A 20,530-nucleotide genomic window follows, 5' to 3' on the forward strand; every position below is an offset into this window, starting at 1 on the left:
GTGGTGTGGTCAATACACTGGAGGGAAGGGATGCCATCCAGAGGGACCTTGACAGGCTCAAGAGGTGGGTGCATGCAAACTGCATGAAGTTCAACAAGGCCAAGTGCAAGGTTCTGCACATCAGTCATGGCAATAACTGATTGAGAAGAGCCCTGAGGAGAATGACTTCGGGGTGTTGGTTGATTAGAAGCTCAACATGAGCTGGCAACGTGAACCTGAAGCCCAGAAAGAGAGGACTATCCTAGGCTGCACCAGAAGACACGTGGGCAGCAAGTCAAGAGAAGAGATTCTCTACTCCTCTCTTGTGAGACCTTACCTGAAACACTGTGTCCAGGTCTGGACTCTCCAGACTCCATGTCATGGACATGGAGTTGTCCAAGTGAGTCCAGAGGAGGACCACAAAGATGTTTAGAGAACTGGAGCACCTCTCCTGTGAAGACAAGCTGAGAAGGTTGGCATTGCTTAGCCTGCAGAAGAGAAGGCTCTGGGGAGACCTTCTAGCAGTCTTCCAGTACCTGAAGGGACCACAGCAAAGCTGTGGAGTGACTTTTCACAAGGTCATGTGGGGATAGGACAAGGAGTAAGGGCTTTAAACTGGAAGAGAGTAGATTTAAGTCAGATATTGGGAAGAAACTCTTTAGTGTGAGGTAGGTGAGACACTAGAAGAGGTGGCCCAAAGAAGCTGTGGATGCCCCCTTCCTGGAGGTTCAGGGCCAGGTTGGATGATGGGTCACCAGAGAGAAATCTGGTTCAGTGGGATCTGTCCCTGCCTGTGCAGGGGGATTTAAACCAGGTGATCTTTAGCATCCCTTCCAAGCCAAACCATTCTATGATGACAATAGATGCCAAAAGATGACAAATTTCAGGAGGGAACTCAGAACAGCATACATCAGCTACAGTAACTGTCTTTGCTTCTATTGTGACACAAGACCACAAAAAGTTATTCAGTGTTGGTTTGCCCTGATTCTCTTAGAACTACCACTAATTTTTCAAGAGCATCTGAATACTTTGATTTGTTTATGAGCTTTTCGATGTTGCCATGTGTAGGAATAGGGGCAATACAGCAGATAATCAGCAGAGATGGTTGTTCACCACAAACCCAGCACCTTCTGGGTTTTGCTGTCCTAGTAAATTTTTGTTTCTCCTGAGTTATTCTTCTTTATGCAGGTTTCAACATTACTCTCTTTTGAAAAAGTATGAATCTAATCATTAGGTCAATCCACCTCTGTAAACCTAAAGACCAACACAGACAAAGCTGCAAACGAAAGAATTGTTTTGGAATAGTAAACTCTTGTCCGGAGACACATACTCAGCAAGTTTATAGGATGCTTATTTTGGAAAGGCATATATTGGAAACGTTTGCAATAGATGACAAAAAAATCAACCAACCAAAGAAAAAAACTCACAAAAAACCAACCAAACAAAAACAAACAAAAAATATTATTTCATAAGGATGAAAAAACATGAGTTTTCTGCCACTGTATTCTTTTGAGTCACCTAAGGGTTGTTAACAACATTCATGCTCTAGAGCAAGAAAATATAACTTACTTCTAATAGATGCTTGCATTTTCCTTATGTTTTCCCCTAAGCCAGAAAAAAGGTGGAAAAATCCTCTCTGATCTTTTCCATCAAGTGGTCATCTTGATCAAGCCGAGGAAAGTCTTAGCTCAGACCCCACCAACATAACATTTTTTTTAGGTATGTACACCAGAGTTTCTTTGTCACTTCTTCTTATATCTTGCTTTGCTTTGTTTTGGTTTGGTTTTGTCCCATTTAACTCATCCTTTTTCTTTTTATTTTGGCAAATCCATAACTCAACACAGATATTTTAAGATTTTCTACCACTTTCCCCTGCAGAGCCTATGGTTATTCTAACAGATCTTGTACAAGAATCCAGAAAGAAACAGACAATTCCCAAACAAATTCAAATAAAGGTTTAGTTCAGCAATATGTTCTTATATGATGGTTACTATTGCAGCTGCTTTTCTACTCAAATGACCATTTTTATTATGAAGAATGAAAGTCCAGTTGCAGGTTCAACAGACAGGCTCGTTTTATGTTATTCTGAATAAGCAGGATAAAAAAAAAGATTACTTCTCCATATTCTTGTTTCCATTTACTCTATATACAATTATGAGTACTACATGAATAGATTATCATAGTCTAAATAAGGCTAAGTTTGGGGAGTTCTTGTTTCAGCCTTACTTTCTTCTTCCTTAAAGTTTTAAAAAATTAACTTGTACGTCTTCTTTTCCATAAATTTGGGTCTATTTGAGACAAATTAAAATATAGCTACAAAAATTACATTCTCCAAGGGTTGGACTTGATGATCTCTGAGGTCCCTTCCAACCCAGCCAATTCTATGATTCTATGACTCTATGATTATCTGAGGTACATAAACCTCTGAAACAGAAAAATATCACAGTTTGTTTTGAATATTTAAGACTAATATTCTGAATATATTGTTTGATAAGGTCCATTCTTTTCACCCTCAAACAATGTTCAATTTGTTTCTAGTTGCCTTTCAACTGATTTAATTATCCTCCTGTGTGGCTTATATTGAAAACATAAGCATCTCTAGCTCTAGTTCATCACTTTTTGAAAGAAATTACCCCACAGTACTGACAAAGGTGATGGACTAGACTTGCAGTCAATATGATCTTCAATTCAATCTCTTTGGTTCATGTATCTGTCTGAGCAGTCAGATGAATATTCATGAAGCACAGAGGCTGTGAAATACTTGTCTTGAATTTCCTCGCATGGAGAATATACAGGACAACGCCAGGAAAAAGTTTTGAGTTCTACTCACAGTCTTGGCCTGGTTTAACGAGGCTTTCTGCTCCTTGTTATCACATGGAACACCTGCTTGTAACTTAGTAATTTATCTTGGTGGTTTCTTAATGTGACCAGATAGACAGACAGATAATAGACAGGTTTTTGTGGCTGGCCTAAAATCTATTTTTGGGACTTCCCCATCTCTGCAGCTGTAGGCAGTCCTCCAAAAACATTCAGTTCTGCTTCATGTGGTGTGAGAGTGGTCACACAATCTCCAGCCCTCAGGAAAAAAAAAACCCAACCAAACACTTCCCCCCCCCAAAAAAAAAAAGTCTACAATACAGCACACATTTCCTCTGCATGCAGCACAAAGGGACAGGACACAGAACCAACCCAGAGAGAGCAAAACTGGTCCTCTTTGGACTCCGGGCATCCCCAGGTGCCAGTGAAACCAGTGCCCAGGAAGCTTGTACAGGCAGATGGGTCAGATGCCCCTGGGAAATCTGGATAGTGCCAGATAAACAAAGGTGCAGCTGAGGAGAGGGAAGAGGATGAAGGGCAGACTTTTCTTTGCCACTCTGCCAGAAAACATGCAAACAGACTCTGAGCACCAAGATGCCAGAGCTGCCACAGGGCTGCTCTGAAAATTCAGCCTACATCAGCACAGCAGTTCTTCCACTCTGCACAATGACATCTCCTCCTGGCCACAGATCCAGCAAGCCAGAGCAGCTTCCTTGATTTGATTTTGGCCTGTGTGAGTATTGACCTCCCATATCTTTAGGCCTTACAAGTGGGTAATTTGTTTTGCAAGAAATATCAAGGTCATCCTAAGCATAGAAATATTATACCAGCTCTGGTAAAACCAGCATAGTAAATATTAACATGAGATAAAGTAACTGCCTAGTTTTCCATTTGCCTCTGACCTCTATTATTGTTCTTTGTTCCTGTGCCTCTAACCTCTATAATTGTCTTTTTGGTCCTTTGGGTCAATATGGTTATCAGGCTCAACACCACCTCTGCTCACAAATTTTTCAAATGAAACTTCATCTGGGAAGTTACAACCCTATTCTGTTTGTGACTTATTAAAAAAAAAAAAAAAAAAAAGTGCCTTTGACTAATACAGAATACTTTCTCTTAGTAATAGATCCATGTTCTTAAAAAGGTAGCTATTCAGTCCTACCAATTTATTTTATTTTGTCACTGTTTACACCAAAACATTTTCCTACCCTGCTAGCATTTTTCGAAGTATACTCTTGTTTTACTAAGCACTTATTAAAATGCAAACTGTACGCTGAAAACCAGCATCTGGAGGCATTCCAGTTTCAAATAAAATTATCTGGCAAGAATGGAATACATGCAATACTGTTGTCAGTCTGATAAAAGTTGAATTTATGTCTGTATTTAAGGAGTAAGATGAATATGCACAGCATGTCAGTGAGATGTTGCTTGTGCTCCCTCAAGAGAGATGAGGTGTATATTGGTCAATATTGGTAAAAGAATAGTTTTCTTTATACCCAGGACTTCTAAGTAGGAATTCAATCCAGGTGTTAGTGGAATGACTGAAAAAAAGTAATTGACACCAACATTGATAATGCCCACACCCATGCAAACCCAGACATAATATGCAGTTTACACACAAAAGAAAGTATGATTTCTCCAGTCTCAGTCTTGTCACCTCCCATGCATGTGACTTTGCACATATGCATCTGACTTCTGTATGCCCCATCCAGACACATGGCAAGTTCCAAAGGCAACAACTTCTTGCTTGAAAGGCAGCAAAACTTGACACCAGCCTCATTTTTTTTGTTTTTAAATCTTTTTTTTCTGTCCAGTGTACTTTCTAAGAAAATATGTCAAATTAAAAAATAATCAAGCTCAAATAAGCCTATTCTCTTCAAATTTGGTGATTCACACAATGCCAGAGGTCTCCTGAAAGGAAAATGTCATCCACAATATGTGACTATTTGGAATCAGATTAGAGAGACCGTAATCTGTCAGTAACCTCTGCCTGTAAGGTCAAATCACAAATTCTGTATTTATTAAACATAAAGACACTACATTTTCAGATTCTGCCTCCACAGACACTGGGTAATTTATGGGGTCCATGAGTCAATATTTATTTTATATTAGGCTGGAACTATATATATATATTCAGTAATGCATTCACAGGGACAGCAAGCAAATTTTTAAATTCTTTTTTCCTTTTTACAAAGTGAAATAAAGTGTGGGAGATGGTACAGAGAGGCTGCTTCTTCAGTGATGACAGGAAAAGCCTGGAGAAATCACCATATGCATAAAAAGAGGCAAATATTTACTAGATAAAATCCAGGCAGAGGAGAAATTATTACCTAAAGGCTGCAGCTGGTTGTCTCTGCAGATTTAAAGGATCAGCTACCGAGACTGTAATTCTAGGAAAATCTCCTATTAATGGATAAAACTCAACTGTACGCTGTTAAGTGCAAGCCAGGCAATAAGAAACAAGATATTGCTTCAGGAGAAGAAAAACTCTGGTTTCTCTAATAGCCAGCTACTAAATTTGCTTGACTGGCAGTACGAAGCCACATCCTGGTGGCAACTGGTGGCTCCTGTCACCAGTTCATTTCATAGGTCACCAGCCAGCCATCAGATTGCAATGACTTCCAGCTATTTCTAACTGGGATTTAAATCAGTGACCTGAAGTAGAGGCACTCATCCTATTATGAGCCTCCTGAGCCATGTAAATTCCAGTGAAGCATTTTTTTTTTTTTAATTCTTCTTAAGCTTACTTCGCACAGATATAAATGCTCATAGAAGATCTAAGTTGAAGAAGAGTAAGGCCCTAAACACTGATAGGAATCCTCATCTCTAGTGAAAACTCCAGAAACCTCTGGTTTGCATTATTCATTCAGTAAGCCCTCTATGTATGCAATGTGCATCTGAGAGGTGTTGCAGCAATTTATCAGCTTTAGTGATGGCTGAATATGCAGATTTTGTATTCTAATACATGTATTGGAAACACCTGGATACATATATCACAACCACTTGGAATATTTCTTGTGATGGTTTGTTTCATGTGGACATACTGTGCTGAGAACGTCAGTTTAAAGGCACTGGAAGGACTTGTGGTAAATTTGCTTTGCTCTTAAATCACCTAACATTACATCAATAACACAGTCCATGAGGTTTGCACTTGCATTGCAACAGATACTTTGAGAAAAAAAATACCTTGTTTCATCATCAGAGAAAGAATAACAAGTGTTCAAATGTTGTCACATTTTTAAATATTCAAAAGTAAAATATATTCTTGGTTTAAACTGGTAATAAATATATCTGATGAGGAAAATGTCCTTTGAATTGATCACAGACAACATGGCATTCTAGATAGCAGAAACAGGGGGTGTTTTACAAGATGAAGCTAAATACCCAGTTAGATAACAGGTAGCAAACTGTAGGCAAAGCAGATCCTTAGCCAAGCCTGTGCTGATATCTATACATAAAGCTTTATAGAAACACACATTAAGTAGCCACAAAACATAGAAATAAGTTTGCATGAAGAGTTATGAGAACTTAGAAGGCAGAGAAGCATTTAGTCATAACTGCAGCTCAAATCATCTCCAAATTCAGAAACTGAACTACTGAGAGAGGACAAAAGAGTAGCATGAAGTGATGTGATTAATTTGCCTTAGCCAAGGAAGGTCCCTACCAGGAGAGGCATTCTGAGGCATTTTCAACAAATTGGAGAAATAGGGTTATTGCCAAACACCTGAAACCCTTTGTGCCCACCCATCCTTTTTGGTAGCCAAGAGTGCTTATTCAAGACCTTATCCATTAGAGAAGGATTCACATATGATTTCACTGTCCCCCCCATTACACAGTGCATGTTGTGAAGACTCTCCAGACCTTTTCAGAAGCAAAACACCAGCTTAGTCAACCCAGTGCTCCCCAGTAAGCATCTGCCTCTCTGCTCACACAGTGTATGGACACCCCAAGCCCACACAGCTCCTTCATTCATGACAGATGAGCTTGTAGGAGGAGGAACAAGGGTGCCCATCACAGCCTGCAGCTGATGCTATGGGATCTCCTCAGCTTGCAGACTGATCTCAGCACCCCTGTCTACCATTTTTCTGTGCACAGGTGCCCAGAGCTGATCAGCTAGAAGAAACTGGATATTACTGCAGGTTGCTACAGTGCTTCATTGTAATTGATTTCAGAAGGTAATGGCTAAGATTCTTGGAGTCATAGGATTGTGAACTGCTCCTGTCTGGCAGAGCAGCCAGCCAACTACCTACAGCCATGGCTGAAATTATGCCATAGATTCTATTAAAAAGGAAAAAAAATATAATCAAGATTTCCCTTTCTGAACACTCCTGCACTTCCTAGCTTTAGCATGTATATCACCTTCTTTCCTACTAACTCACACAACCCTAGCTGGAACTGTCAGTTTGCTTATATTTCATCCTACAAGTCCTTCAGGAGGCTCTTCTAGTGCGAAATTATTCCCCAGATTTCCAGTCTTTTGTCAAAAAAATTGTTTCAGTTTTTACTGGCAAAAAATTACTATTAAAATCAGAACATGCATGCATAAACAAGGCATATTGAATAAAGTAGTCAACTTCAGAAAGAGAATTACTGCAGAAGGATAATATCTGGGAGAGGAAGCTACTTCAGCTCCCACTATAATCATATATTCCAAAGCATATTTAAATCACCTGTGCCTTCTCTGCTTGGGTTCAGCATACTTTGCATCAAATTTCTTAATATATCACTTCAGGTGTTCTCATTGGAAAAGTATGAAATATTAAAAAACAACCAGAAACACCAAGGCATAATTTTACAGTCTTAGTTGCATTGTGGATGATAAGGTAAAGCTGATTAATTAACATCTTCATTTTCTCCCCTCTGGTGTTGCTATCTAGGTAATTTCTGTGTCTCACAGTGCCTCAGCTGAAGTGCAGAATAGAAAAAATTGACCAAAAAAAGGCCTTCAGCTCTGCAGGAAGGACAGGGAACAGGGATAGCTCCTTTCCTCTGAGCCTGCACAGCCGCCCCTCCGACCCCTGGGAGCAGGGGATTAGGATTTTTCATTCATAAATTATGCCATTTTGAAAAGCAACTGTTATCTCAAACCCAGATTCAAGCCACCAGGGCTAGAACACAAAAGCTCATTGCTTTGTGAGGGTTTTGTTTCCTCCCTCCCCGCTGTTGCCTTTGCTATTGAATCCGAAAGGTAAGGTTTGGGTTTGTGTGTGTCAGAGAAATTTGCATTGTTTTATTTGTTCAACAAGACTTCTGTAACAGAACCAGAAGTAGACATTCTTCCTTCCTAATTAAGGGCAGTATGATTTTTTTTGTTGTTGTTTTTTTTTTCCCTGATAAGTAATCTGAATAGTTCAAAACCCTTTATTTTGGGAATGCTGTTGCTAGGACATACTCATATTCCACTGAACTATGACAAGAAATATTTTATCCCAGTAAGTAATTTCTGTGATACCATCAGAGGCAACACATTATCCAATTTAATACTTATTTCTGTAGAATAATGTATTAATTTCTCCTTTAATCTGAATGGCTACTTTATTTAAAAAATCTTTGCACAAAGGATCAGATTAAATCTAATCCCTGACACAGCACTCAGTAAAATGGACAAGGCCTAAAGCAAATTATATCCTCTTTCATCTCCTATAACATTACATATGGCAGGAAACCTAAGAGTGCTGTTTATCAGCTGTTAATCAGAACTCACCCCACAAGCAGGACACTTTCAGAATTTTAAATATTTCCTGTCTTCTATTTGTGTACCTATTAAAGGAATTTATGTTCCGCCTGTGCAGAAGATCTTATGAAATCCTATTCTTAGGACTCATACACACTGGGCACATTCATTTGTTGCAGAGAAATATTTGCAGCCAATTTTGAACTAGAGAGAGTGAGAAGAAAAGGAACACTCTTGGTGTGAGAGCTCTGAGGTGTTGCTCCTAAAGATACACAAGGCTGGAGATAAATCAAGATCTAAAACAAAAAGACAAGAAGCTCTCTAAGAGTAACTATTTGAGATTCAGAGGAAAGGGATGTTTTGAAGTGGACTATGTTTATTTCCCTATGAAGTATAAAAAAACTATTTTTGCTGGAGGAAGGGAAGTAATTTTTCCAGCTTTGTAGGACACAATGGACACAATAATGTAATGTCTTTTAAAACAACCAACCCCCAACATATAGATTAAGAAATCTTCATTTATAATTTAACCAGTTTAAATTTGGTTTTAAGGCCAGCAAACATTCAAAGTACAGATTCACCATAGTCAAATCTTGGAGAATTGGCCATGGCTGTGACACATTAAGAGAGTGTTGTTAAAATCATTTGCAACACCATACAAATATTTGTCAACTTGGGTTGTTTTCTATGCGTCTTTTTCTACATTTTCATACTACTATACATTTGGGATTGAAGGGTCAGACATTACATGTCCTTGTCTTTACAGAGATAAGGCACTACCAAACATTTGGAACAACAGTGACAGCAATGCTAACATAAATATGTGAAATTAATAGCTTGTTCTGCAAGTGCTGAATTAATAGCTTCTTACTTTCAATTTATACATTTCTTTCTTAAATGATTAGTGCCTTTAAACCTGAGAAAGTAATTATGAGCATGGATAGCCAGAGAAGTCTGAGATTAGAGAGGGCTTAATTAGTACCTTGTTACTTTTCCTAGGTTTGATTGTCACAAAAAAATTTAATTAAAAAAATAAGACTTCTTTAAGAAGAGAAAGGAAGAAAGAAGCCTCAGAAATCAAGAGGCAATGTGAATGATCTTTCCTAAAAATACCAAACTAACAAACAAAAGACAAACCCCAAACAAAAAAACGCAAACAAAAAAATTTACATCTAAACAAACAGTTCCTGGCAATTTGAATTTGTTACCTTCCTCATACTTAAAACTTAGCCAAATCGAATAAGAGAACAAAGAGACTTTAAAAAAATCATTTTAGGGAAAGCTCGGAACAACTACTCTTTAAGCTTGTCCCTTTATAATTCGAATAATCTACTTTGCATATGTCTTAAATGTCTTGGAATATATTTTAGGGCACCTTTGCTGTGTTTAGTTTTATCACAGCATAGGTAGAAATGTTTGTGCAACACTGAGTATCACATAGAACTTGCAAATATTTTAATTCAAAACTCCCTACTGCCACATTAGCTTCACTACCTAAAGGAACACTCAGTGATGAAACAGTGAACACTACCAAATAATCTTTTGTCATTGGGATGAAATATTGAAAAATAAATAATTTCTTGATTATCTCGTTGACAAAGATATCACAGTTAGCAAAGAACTCTACCTTTCTCATGACTCCGTACCCAGGGGACTGGTAAAGACCCTGTAAATGCATTGAAATCTAAACCCAAAATTTTTTAAAAATCACAAAACTTAGTTGTATTTTTGCTGATTAATCAGTAGAAATGTCTTCTTCAGTGTCAAAAGTTAAATAAATTTTACTTCCAAGTACAGTAAATCAAGAACTTTCTCCAATAACCAGGTCTTCCAGGAGAGCACCATAGTAGTGCCAAGACACAAGCCAAAAAGCAGGGTAGAAAAAGTAGAATAATCCTTTTTTTTTTCCTTCTCAATTAAGGCTAAAATGTGTTATGAGACCAGAAATCAGTTTCTACGATACTGGAGGACACAGTGACTGTTTAGCTCACCAGCCACAGACCATCCAGGTAACCCAAGAGCCAGCTAGGACATATTCTGGAGAAGCACTTTGACACTAAACTCCATAACAGAATGGTGCAGGGGTAGAAATAAATGATCCACACTGATCCAAACTGCTTTTACAATCTGCCCCGAGCAAACTCTGAGCCAGGATGCCTTCTCCTTGTCCTGGAAGCTCAGGATGCCTGGTGGCTTTTCCTCTTGCCATCTCCCTCCACTGATACCACCTTGGATGGAGGATTTGGCCATGCAGAAGCTCCTGTCCTTCATGGTTTCCCCTTCCTTCTCTTCACCTTCAGCTCACTCAATTTCACCACAGGGACTCCCTGGACTCTGAAAGAGCTCTGTGAACATTTTAGCAACACAGACCTTCCTGACTGGGTGACACAGGCAGCTAATGCCCCATTAAAAGAATTTATCATAGCTACAAGTCTCAAGTTCCTGGCAGATCTAGACCTTGCTTTTTAATAGAAATGCTTCCTAACAAAAGCCCAGCATATTTTAAGTAACACCTCCTTTCCCTCCAGATTTTAAGTATTTTAATGGAATGCTAATTACCATCCAAATATAGTTTGAAGCAATGCATGAGGAAAAATAAATATAATTTAGGAAGTCAGAAAATATTAATTAGTTTTCTGGCATGAAGAAAATGTATAAAATAACAATCCGTAAGAAAGTATATGTTAAACAACTTTAATACATACAGTTGTAGTACGTACATAATCCTCATGGTCAGCAACAGAAAATACTAAATTACACCAGCCAATGAGAAGCACCCTTTATTTAGAAAAATACATGGGAAGCACAAATGCAAAACAAGATGAAAATCAATTATTTAAATCAAGGTTTCCAAGTTGAGAATTCAAATCCTCATTAAAATTTAAATTACTTCTATCTAAATCAATCCCCTTCATGTGAAACCAGTCTATTTTGTTTGTGATTGCTCTTGTCCTCAGAGCACCCCAATGAAAAAAATTATTTATACATGTGCACAATTGGATATTTCTTTACAAATATACTTTGCTTTAAATTTTTAAATCATTTATGACAAAAGTATCTCCTCTGGTACATACACCTTAACATACCTGTGACAGAATTCTATTCACCAATACATACTATTCAGTTGGAATTTTGTTTTGTGACAATATTTCCCAGTCCTTCATAATATTAGCATAATTACAGGACAATTTAGAATTAACTGAGTTTTGGATCACCAGTAGACCTGTAAATCACAAACAAGTCACAAGAGCCTTAGGCCTGCTATTTGGCGCCCAGTATCCTTCAGAAAAGTCTGTGTAACAACCACATTTGATGTGGACTTGCTTTTTTAACCTGCCTTCCTGGAGATGTGTCATACATGTGTCTTCATTCATTCATAATTTTTACAGAGAGAAACTGAGGTCCCATAAGCTGGTAAAAGGTCTGGAGAACGAATCCTGTGAGGAGAGGCTGAGGGAATTGGGAATGTTTAGTCTGGAGAAGAGGAGGCTGAGGGGAGACCTTATCACTCCCTACAGCTATCTGAAAGGAGGGTGTGGAGATGTGGGTGCTGATCTCTTCTCCCAATTGCACAATGATAGGACTGGAGGAAATAGCCTCAGGTTGCACCAGGGGAGGTTTAAACTAGATCATAGGAAGGATTTATTTACTATTTTAGTTAGGCATTGGAACAGACTGCCCAGGGATCACTATCCCTGGAAATGTTTAAAAACCATGTAGATGAGGCACTTCAGGACATGCTTTACTGGGCATGATGATACAGATACTGATAAATGTATTTTTATTGGGGGTGATGTAGATGGTTGGATGCAGTGATCTTAGAGGTCTTTTCCCACTGTGACAATTTTGTTATTCTGTGATGCTGTGATTTCTACAGGCTTTGCAAAGGGAGACACCCAGGAGAAAAAAATGGAGGCCCAGGCCTGTGTTTAAATGAGGTCCTGAGGTAAGACCCTGGAGTTCCACTCCAGACTCTGCCAGGTAGGTTGCAGAAGGAAGTAATGTACCAATTAGGCATCACAGAGTCCACCCAATGAGGCTCTCCTGAGATTTAGATTTGCAGAAACCAGGTTTTGTTGGCTCACACAATGATTTGCTGGCATCCTTACCTCAGAAGAACTTAAAATCTCAGCCTTTGCCTCTGATATTGCCTTTGGATAATGAGCCACCTAGATTGTATATTTTGCCTGTATTAAGCCACTTTTTCACCTCCATTAGGCTCTTAAAGCCTTCCTTCTACCTCTTTTTCAACAGTTTCCATAAGACACCAGTTTCTTGTTACTAACCAGCAATAATTCTGCTTTAATATTCCATCTGTGCTTTGATATTACTGTTTTTTTCTAATTTTCTCTTCTTGAAGTTCACATCATAGAATCATAGAATGCTTTTGGTTGCAAAAGATCTTTAAGATCATCAATCCCAACCATTAACATAGCACTGTCAAGTCCACCACTAAATTATGTATACAAGCACCACATCTACATGTCTTTCAAATACCTCCAGGGGTGATGACTCAGCCACTTCAGTTGGCAGCCTGTTCGAGTGCCTGACAACTCTTTCAATAAGAATTTTTTCCTAATATCCAATCTAAACTTCCCCTGGCACAACTTGCAGCCACTTCCTCTTGTCCTATAACTTTTTACTTGGGGGAAGAGACCAGCACCCACCTTGCTACGACTTGCTTTCACAGGCAGTTGTAGACAGTGATAAAGTCTCCCTTCAGCCTCCTTTTCTACTGACTAAACCCCAGCTCCCTCAGATGCTCCTCTTAAGGCTTTTGCTCTACCTTCACCAGCTTCTTTGCCCTTCTCTGGACACACTCCAGCACTTTGATGTCTTTCTTGTAGTAAAGTGAACCCAGTATTCAAAGTGTTCAGGGGACAAATTCTTCCCTAGTTCTGCTGGCCACACTATTTCTGATACAAGCCAGGATGCTGTTGGCAGCCCTAGTTACCATAGGTCCAAACTACCACTGTAGTTTTTTCCCTTTTCTTCCCATACATCTGGACTTTCTGATTCAGTGACCATTTTCATGGCCTCTGGACTTGACCACGATAACCTGATCTCTGCTCTTGTCCTCTGGCCCTCTTTCACAAGTAAGCCTATGGTCAGGGTCCTTTCCACCACCACCACACATTTATCACTCATTTTAATGTTCCCGTAGAGCAGTAATGAATTGGCTGAAATTACCTCAAGATTCCAAATTCTTAACTGTTTTCTTTTTATGTTTTGTATTTTCTATCATCAGGAGAAATACTTTGGAAGAAGTCCCTACTGACTGGAGCAAATGTATGTGTGTTCTCTTCTAAAGCCCTTATTAATCATAGAATTGGCTGGGTTGGAAGGGACCTCAGAGATCATCAAGTCCAACCCTTGATCCACTACCACTGCAGTTACCAGACCATGGCACTGAGTGCCACATCCAGTCTCCTTTTTAATATCTCCAGGGACGGAAAATCCACTACTTCCCAGGGCAGCCCATTCCAATGTCTGATCACCCTCTCAGTAAAGAAATTCCTTCTAATATCCAACCTAAATCTCCCACGGCACAACTTAAGACAGTGCCCTCTTGTCTTGCTGAGAGTTGCCTGGGAAAAGAGACCAACCCCCCCCTGGCTACACCCTCCTTTCAGGGAGTTGTAGAGAGTGATGAGGTCTCCCCTGAGCCTCCTCTTCTCCAGGCTGAACAGCCCCAGCTCCCTCAGCCTCTCCTCATAGAATCTGTGCTGGAGTCCCTTCACCAGGCTGGTTGCCCTCCTTTGGACCTGCTCCAGGACCTCGATATCCTTCCTAAACTGAGGGGCCCAGAACTGGACACAGGACTCGAGGTGTGGCCTCACCAGCACTGAGGTAAATGAGTAACACGTGTCTTTGTTCATGATGCCTGCAAAGACCAAAAGAGCAGCTAGCTCAGGCTGCTGCTGTAGTGAAGTGCTACCAAACCAAATTATAATATTATTTTGTTTTCTACTCATACCCGAGGCTGCTTTCATATCCTACATTTAAACTGTAAAAAATCTGAAATAGGTCTTCTTTTTTCATCCTGTGTTTAGAGTGCATCAAGGACATGAGCTGCTCCTTTCTCATTAATGGCACCAACAACTACATAACAACAACAATAATGCAGCAGAAGAGGAGAAGACACTATGATTTTATTTCTATCTAGACTTGGAACAATTTGTTAATGGAATTAGGAAGCTTCCTTTACTTAATGATCACTGAGTACGTCAGCCAAAGACTAACTCACCGTGTGTCTCTTTCACTGTGATAACAGAGTATTTTAGAACTACATGTAATACACCACTTAGATAAGATGAACTAGGATTCATGATCCACCTATTGCAACCAGCTCCAGAGCAGTAGTGGGCATTCTCATTGCAGAATAAGGAAGCTAAAGACTCAGTTTATAAGTTTTCATGTCTTGGTTCTTAAAAGTGAGAATAGAGCTCAAACACAGAATGTTTTCCCCCAAAGCTGATCTAACAGAAAATGAAAGATTTTTATAATATCCAGGATACCTCCTTTTTTTTATAATTTCTTTGAATGAGAATGCAAAAGTTTATTCTTATTCTGTTCCACGGGCCTTTTTTCTAGAAACACCATACATTTTAAATCTATTGATTAAAAAAACCCTCAAACCAACCCAAAGGAATACCCAATACACGCATAACAAGGTTTTCCAAATCACTTTGAGTCTTGAACAAAGTTTGCAGGAAGACCATGAATTAATCTGAAGATGTCTATGTCTGACCTCCTGCTTTATCCACTATACCACTCATCTTACTACAGATAGAAATATGCAAGTTCTTTCATTAGAAAATAATAATGTTGTTTTCTTAGTACAGAAATAATTGTTTTCTGGAACAATCAAATATTTACAGAAAATATTTTTCTGTAAATATTTTCTGACCCTCTCTGGAAATTAAGACCTAAAGCTATATACAATTAGTATATAGGAATACTTAAATGTAAGCGGGAGCTACCTCATGTAATGTTGAATTGCTATGTCTTGCTAGGTACCCTAAGTCTGAATCAATGGCATGAGAGGAGCAACATCCCAAAAGCCCCATTTCTGAATCATAGCAGTCCCTAAAATGGATTCTGCCAAGCCCAGAGACATCTGAATTAACTTTAATGTAAGAAAAACAATCCAGATCCAGATGTTCAAGTCTGGAGAAACACCAAGATCCCCCTTTAAACTGCCACTCCCTTTGCCACTGAACAGGTCCCACACCATCCTTTGTGACCCTCTCTTGTCAGTCACTTTATTTCTGGTCAATATACACTCATTAGAGACCATCTGACTGCCATTGTTAATTAAAACTCTGGAAGTTCCAAGGTCCTGTGAAGATTTGGATATTTGCTTGACTTTCTTGAGAGGGGCAGAGCTACATACAGTTGCAAACTTCAGGCTGGCTGTTAAGGCAAAAAGTCACTCTATGATGTTTCCTCTGATACGTCAAGAATTTGTCCATTTGAACGATGTGGTTGGGCTTTAACCTGAGTATACAGGTTTCAGAGAGCTGTGCTGAGATCACCCGGTCAGATCTTGTCTGGTTTCATAGCAATCCTATTTGTTCAAGACAGTCAACCTGAGCAAGCAACAGCCTTTTAAATGATTCAGTCAGATACCAGCTGTTTTAATTTTGCTTTCAAGAAATGCAGTCACAGTTTGTACCCAGCTTGATGCTATTTTTGAGGCAGACAATGTGCAAAGATTCCCTCAGTTGAGAGCCTTGGACTGAACTCAGGATAATAATGCAGGATGGGTATATCTTGGATACATCTTAAATTAGATTTCTTTGAGTTCTACTGCCACACATTAGGCAAGGTGCTTTTTGCAAGGGAAGGAGATAAATGCTGAAATGGGGGAAAAAAAGTGGTTCTGAAAAGCAGAAAAGACAACGTGTTCTGGGCCCACCTGAGTAGGAATTTACAACATGACATTTGCAGAACTCTTCTTGAAGAAGGTTAGTAAGACGTTTGGAAAGGCCAGAGAAAGGAATGTTAACTGGAGACTGGGGAGGGAAGTCCAGGAAGAAACCAAATGAGTTCCTGAGCAAAAGAAGAAAGATCAGAAAGACCCATGTTTTCCTTTTTCTTCCATGTCTACATTACAAGAGCACTGCCAACACAACAAAGTACTTTGCCAGTACAGTACACATTTTGTCTGGCATTTTGCTGGCCTAATGGTGCCAAACAGTACTCAAAGCTTTCCTGGCTGATGCCAGGTCTGAGTTTCCACTTCTACCTAACTCCTATCATTTTCCAAGATCTATATGGGCCACTTGCAACCAATCTGCTGGTCTTGTTCCTAGTTCTGCAAGCCCTTTTTCCTCCTCCTTTTCAAGAAAGCTAAAGCTGCTTTTGACAAGGACTGAACACACAGGTGGGAATGAAGAGACTGGTCAGAATTTGTTAATTGTCAACAATTGGCATCAAGATTTTATGAACAGCTAACCTTCACTTTCACAAATCAAAGAACATCACCCCACCAGTAACCATTATTATATTGTCCTTTGTTTCTAATAAACCCACTTAAAAGGGAAGATGCAACAGGAGACATTGAAGTCTGGGGATACTCTTTGACCACATAGGGGAAGAATTAAACATTGTTTGCAAAAATATGGAAAAGCTAGTAGAGGGAAAGAAAGACATGACTGCACTGCTAGGAAAAAAAATATAGGAAGTGACTTAGAATAGTATAATCTAACCAAATATGCTTAGGTATGCCTGAGTTTTGCCTTAATCATATTATAGGGGATTTAATTCTGTTGGTGGTCCATATGTTGGTCTTACAAGTTCAGAAAATGCTGCTCCTTGCTTTGAGATGCTTATGCATAGTGCATGAAACAGATCAGTCACTGACAAGGTAGCCACTGAGTCCTGAATAAGCCACTTACCTTTTGTATACCCATCTTGGAGACAATCACATTTATTTTCCTCATGATGGTGACAAAATTCATAGATAATGTTTGGAAGTACCCCAAGGACTCTGGAGAGCACAGGTTGAAATGGCAGAAGGTGGGTAACCATTTTTGAACTCTGACATATCAAGATGATCACAACATGTGTAGACCCAGGAGGTCACATTGTAATCATTTGTTAATGTCTTCAAAGCTTTCCAGAGACCTCTGTGGAGAAAAGATTACAGGAAAAATTAACCCTAATACACACATTCAAAAACTAGATGCAACACACAGAATAAAGAGCCCTGGTGATTTAAGCTCTAGCCTGCTGTATTTTCTATTTTCTTGTGGAAGCAGATGTGGCAGAGGATGATGAAGGAGTAGACCAGCCAGCTTGAAGGTTCTGCATGCAGATGGCTGCTACTCTGTCATGTAATGGGGAGGCTGGGAAGGCCTCTAACCCATCAATTTCCTTTCAATTCAGCCAGGCCATATCTGCTGGAAGTGTGATACAGGAGCTGTGAAGCTTGCAAACATGTTTAGCATTGCTGACTCCCAGAGAACCCTACTTTGGTGTTGGAAAAGAAAGAAAATACAATATGGTTTATGCATGCAGTCAAATCACATGCTGCTTCACAAGGAAGGAAATGAAATGATACACGGGAGGCAGATCTGATTACTGAAAATTATATATACACTCGAGGTGAACAGTCTTCATCTAAATTGCAGGTAAATTAATGATTTACAAGGCAGAATGGTCTATTAAAATAAATTTTAGTGACAGACATATGCAGCCTATTATGGTGATTTTTTCATTTAAATATTCTGTTCTTTTCCATGTTTATATGCACTATGAGATGAGCTGATGGAGAAATGTCAAAGAACTAAAACGAGTGGCTTGGCAAAAGATGAAGAGGCAAAATTATCACAGTATAAGACTGGACAAAATCAAAGCTAAAACACAAAATGAAAACTTAATTTTTTTTCACTCCACACAGAAACAAATTCATTCAGTATTACATGACAGTGCACAGGCCACAAGCAAGAGGGGGATGCTGTAGAGGATAGAATAAATTAATGAAGAGGGGTTCACTGGTGACAATGACCATGTGTGGCTGTAAGAAGTCTCTGAAACGCTGATTACCAGAGGCCAGGTGAAGACACATCAGGGAGCAATGCTGTTTAGCCTTGTGTTGCAGGCGCATGGTTGCAGGGCTGGGGCCTCTCACAGCAGCTGGGGCAGAGGCCCAGCAGCAGCTGCAGGGCAGTGGGAGGAAACAACAGCTACAGCAATCTCGATTCCGAGATTTCACCGTGCTGTGGAAATGCACCTCTCTAGAGGCACCCACCACTCTGGCCTGAGCCCAGGACTGGAGCCAGTGCTAGGCAAACCTCCGGTCAGACACGAGCTGCGACTCCTAAAAATCTAATTTTCTTTTAGCACAGATCTTCATTTAAAAAAAAAAAAAAAAAAAAAAAAAAAAAAAAAAAAAAAAGTGCAATACATTTTTTCTGGCTCTCACATTTGCTAAAGCACTACTACCGTTCCCTCCAAAACAGTTACATTAGAAATATCATCCACAAAGAAAAAAATTTAAAAAATGAAAAGAAAAAAAAATAAAATAAAAGGTACATTTGGTGATATATCGTTATGTGGCTTGTTTCTTAGTATTTCCTTGGGCAGGCAGAAAGAAACACAGGAATATTTTCCATTTGTGTGTATATGCACATAACGTTGTGTAAATATATATATATACACACATGATATATATATATATATTTGCCTGACTTCCACTTGTCTATCTGGAGGCAACAACTTGTGTCGCCAAAGGGTCCCCAGAGAAACAATCCGTTTGGCAACACTGGACTTAATTATACTTGAGAACAAAAACAGCGTACGCAGGAAACCATAAAACCCCGCAAGTTAACCGTAGCCAACAGCAAACAGGCCGGGAGCAGCAGCGGCGAGCGGGGGGACTGCAGCCCAAGCCTGTCGCCTGCAAGTGGCTGCACCTTGATGGTTTCACCCGTTCCTCCGCAGCCCTCCTCCCCCTGCTGTTTTCTTCCCTGATTTTGACCTGTGCTCAGTCCCAAGAGGAAATACATCGATAACCACTCCACCCGGGGACAGGAAGGTGCCGATGCCGGGAGGTTCGGGGCGCACACCAGCAGCAGGGTGCCTGCCCCCATCTCCCCCGCGGCACCCGGGCAGGAATGTCCTGACACCCGAGCAGTCAGCCTCGGGGATGGGTCGAGGCCGCTGGCAGTGCAAATGGGCCTGGAAAGGAAAGGGCGCTTTATGCAAAGAAGCCAACCAGGAAAGCTCCCAGGAGAGGCCTGGCGTGGAGCTGCTGTCGGGGGATTTTTGCATGGCAAATACAACACAGGAATTCACGGGGATAAGGCAGGGCAAACATTAACCTCCTGTGCCGGTGGCTTTGCGAAACAGCCGGTACAACGTTTCTTTTCGTTTGCTGCTCCTTTTTCATGGAAAACAGTACATGGCTCAAAGCCAGCTGCAAATTAACAGCTAAGTGAAACCATTATGTCAGTGGGATGCTTTAATCGGTTTACAAAACACTGTTTAAGGTATGATGCATATTCGCAGTCAGAAGGGGCCCGAAATCGCAACCCAAGGGGGTCATCGGCCTCGGCCCCATCCAGAGCGCCCCGCACCCAGAGATCAGCGGGGAGGTGGGAGCGAGGCCGCCCCCGGACTCCCTGAGCTCCCCGGGCCCCAGCCCCTCGCATTCACACGGCTAATGGCGCTGATGGCTCCCGTTTGCAAACGCTTTGCATGAGAAAGGCTTCATTAAGTATTTTGGATGAGGGTGGGCGGCGGGTCCCCACTGCAGCTGCCGGCCCCAGTGGCTCGCTCGTTCTGGCGGCTCTTCCAAGCCAGGGGAAAAAAAATTAAAATGGAAAATAATCTCAGCCCGCAGTACCATGTCGAGCTGCCCGAGAAGAAGAGGAGCGGCTCGCTGCCTCTCGACTACCGCAGCACAGGGAAGTGAAGAAGAAAACCCCGCACCGCCGGTCCCGCCGTGCGGCCGCCCAGCCCCGACACCTCCCGCCCTCTCGCCTCCCTCCCCCCCCAAGCCTGGGCACCGCCGCCCCGACCGGGACCCAGCTTCTCGGCGGCCCCTGGCCATTC

The sequence above is a fragment of the Heliangelus exortis genome, chromosome 2 (genome assembly GCF_036169615.1).
Source record: "Heliangelus exortis chromosome 2, bHelExo1.hap1, whole genome shotgun sequence".
In the NCBI taxonomy this organism is placed as follows: Eukaryota; Metazoa; Chordata; class Aves; order Apodiformes; family Trochilidae; genus Heliangelus; species Heliangelus exortis.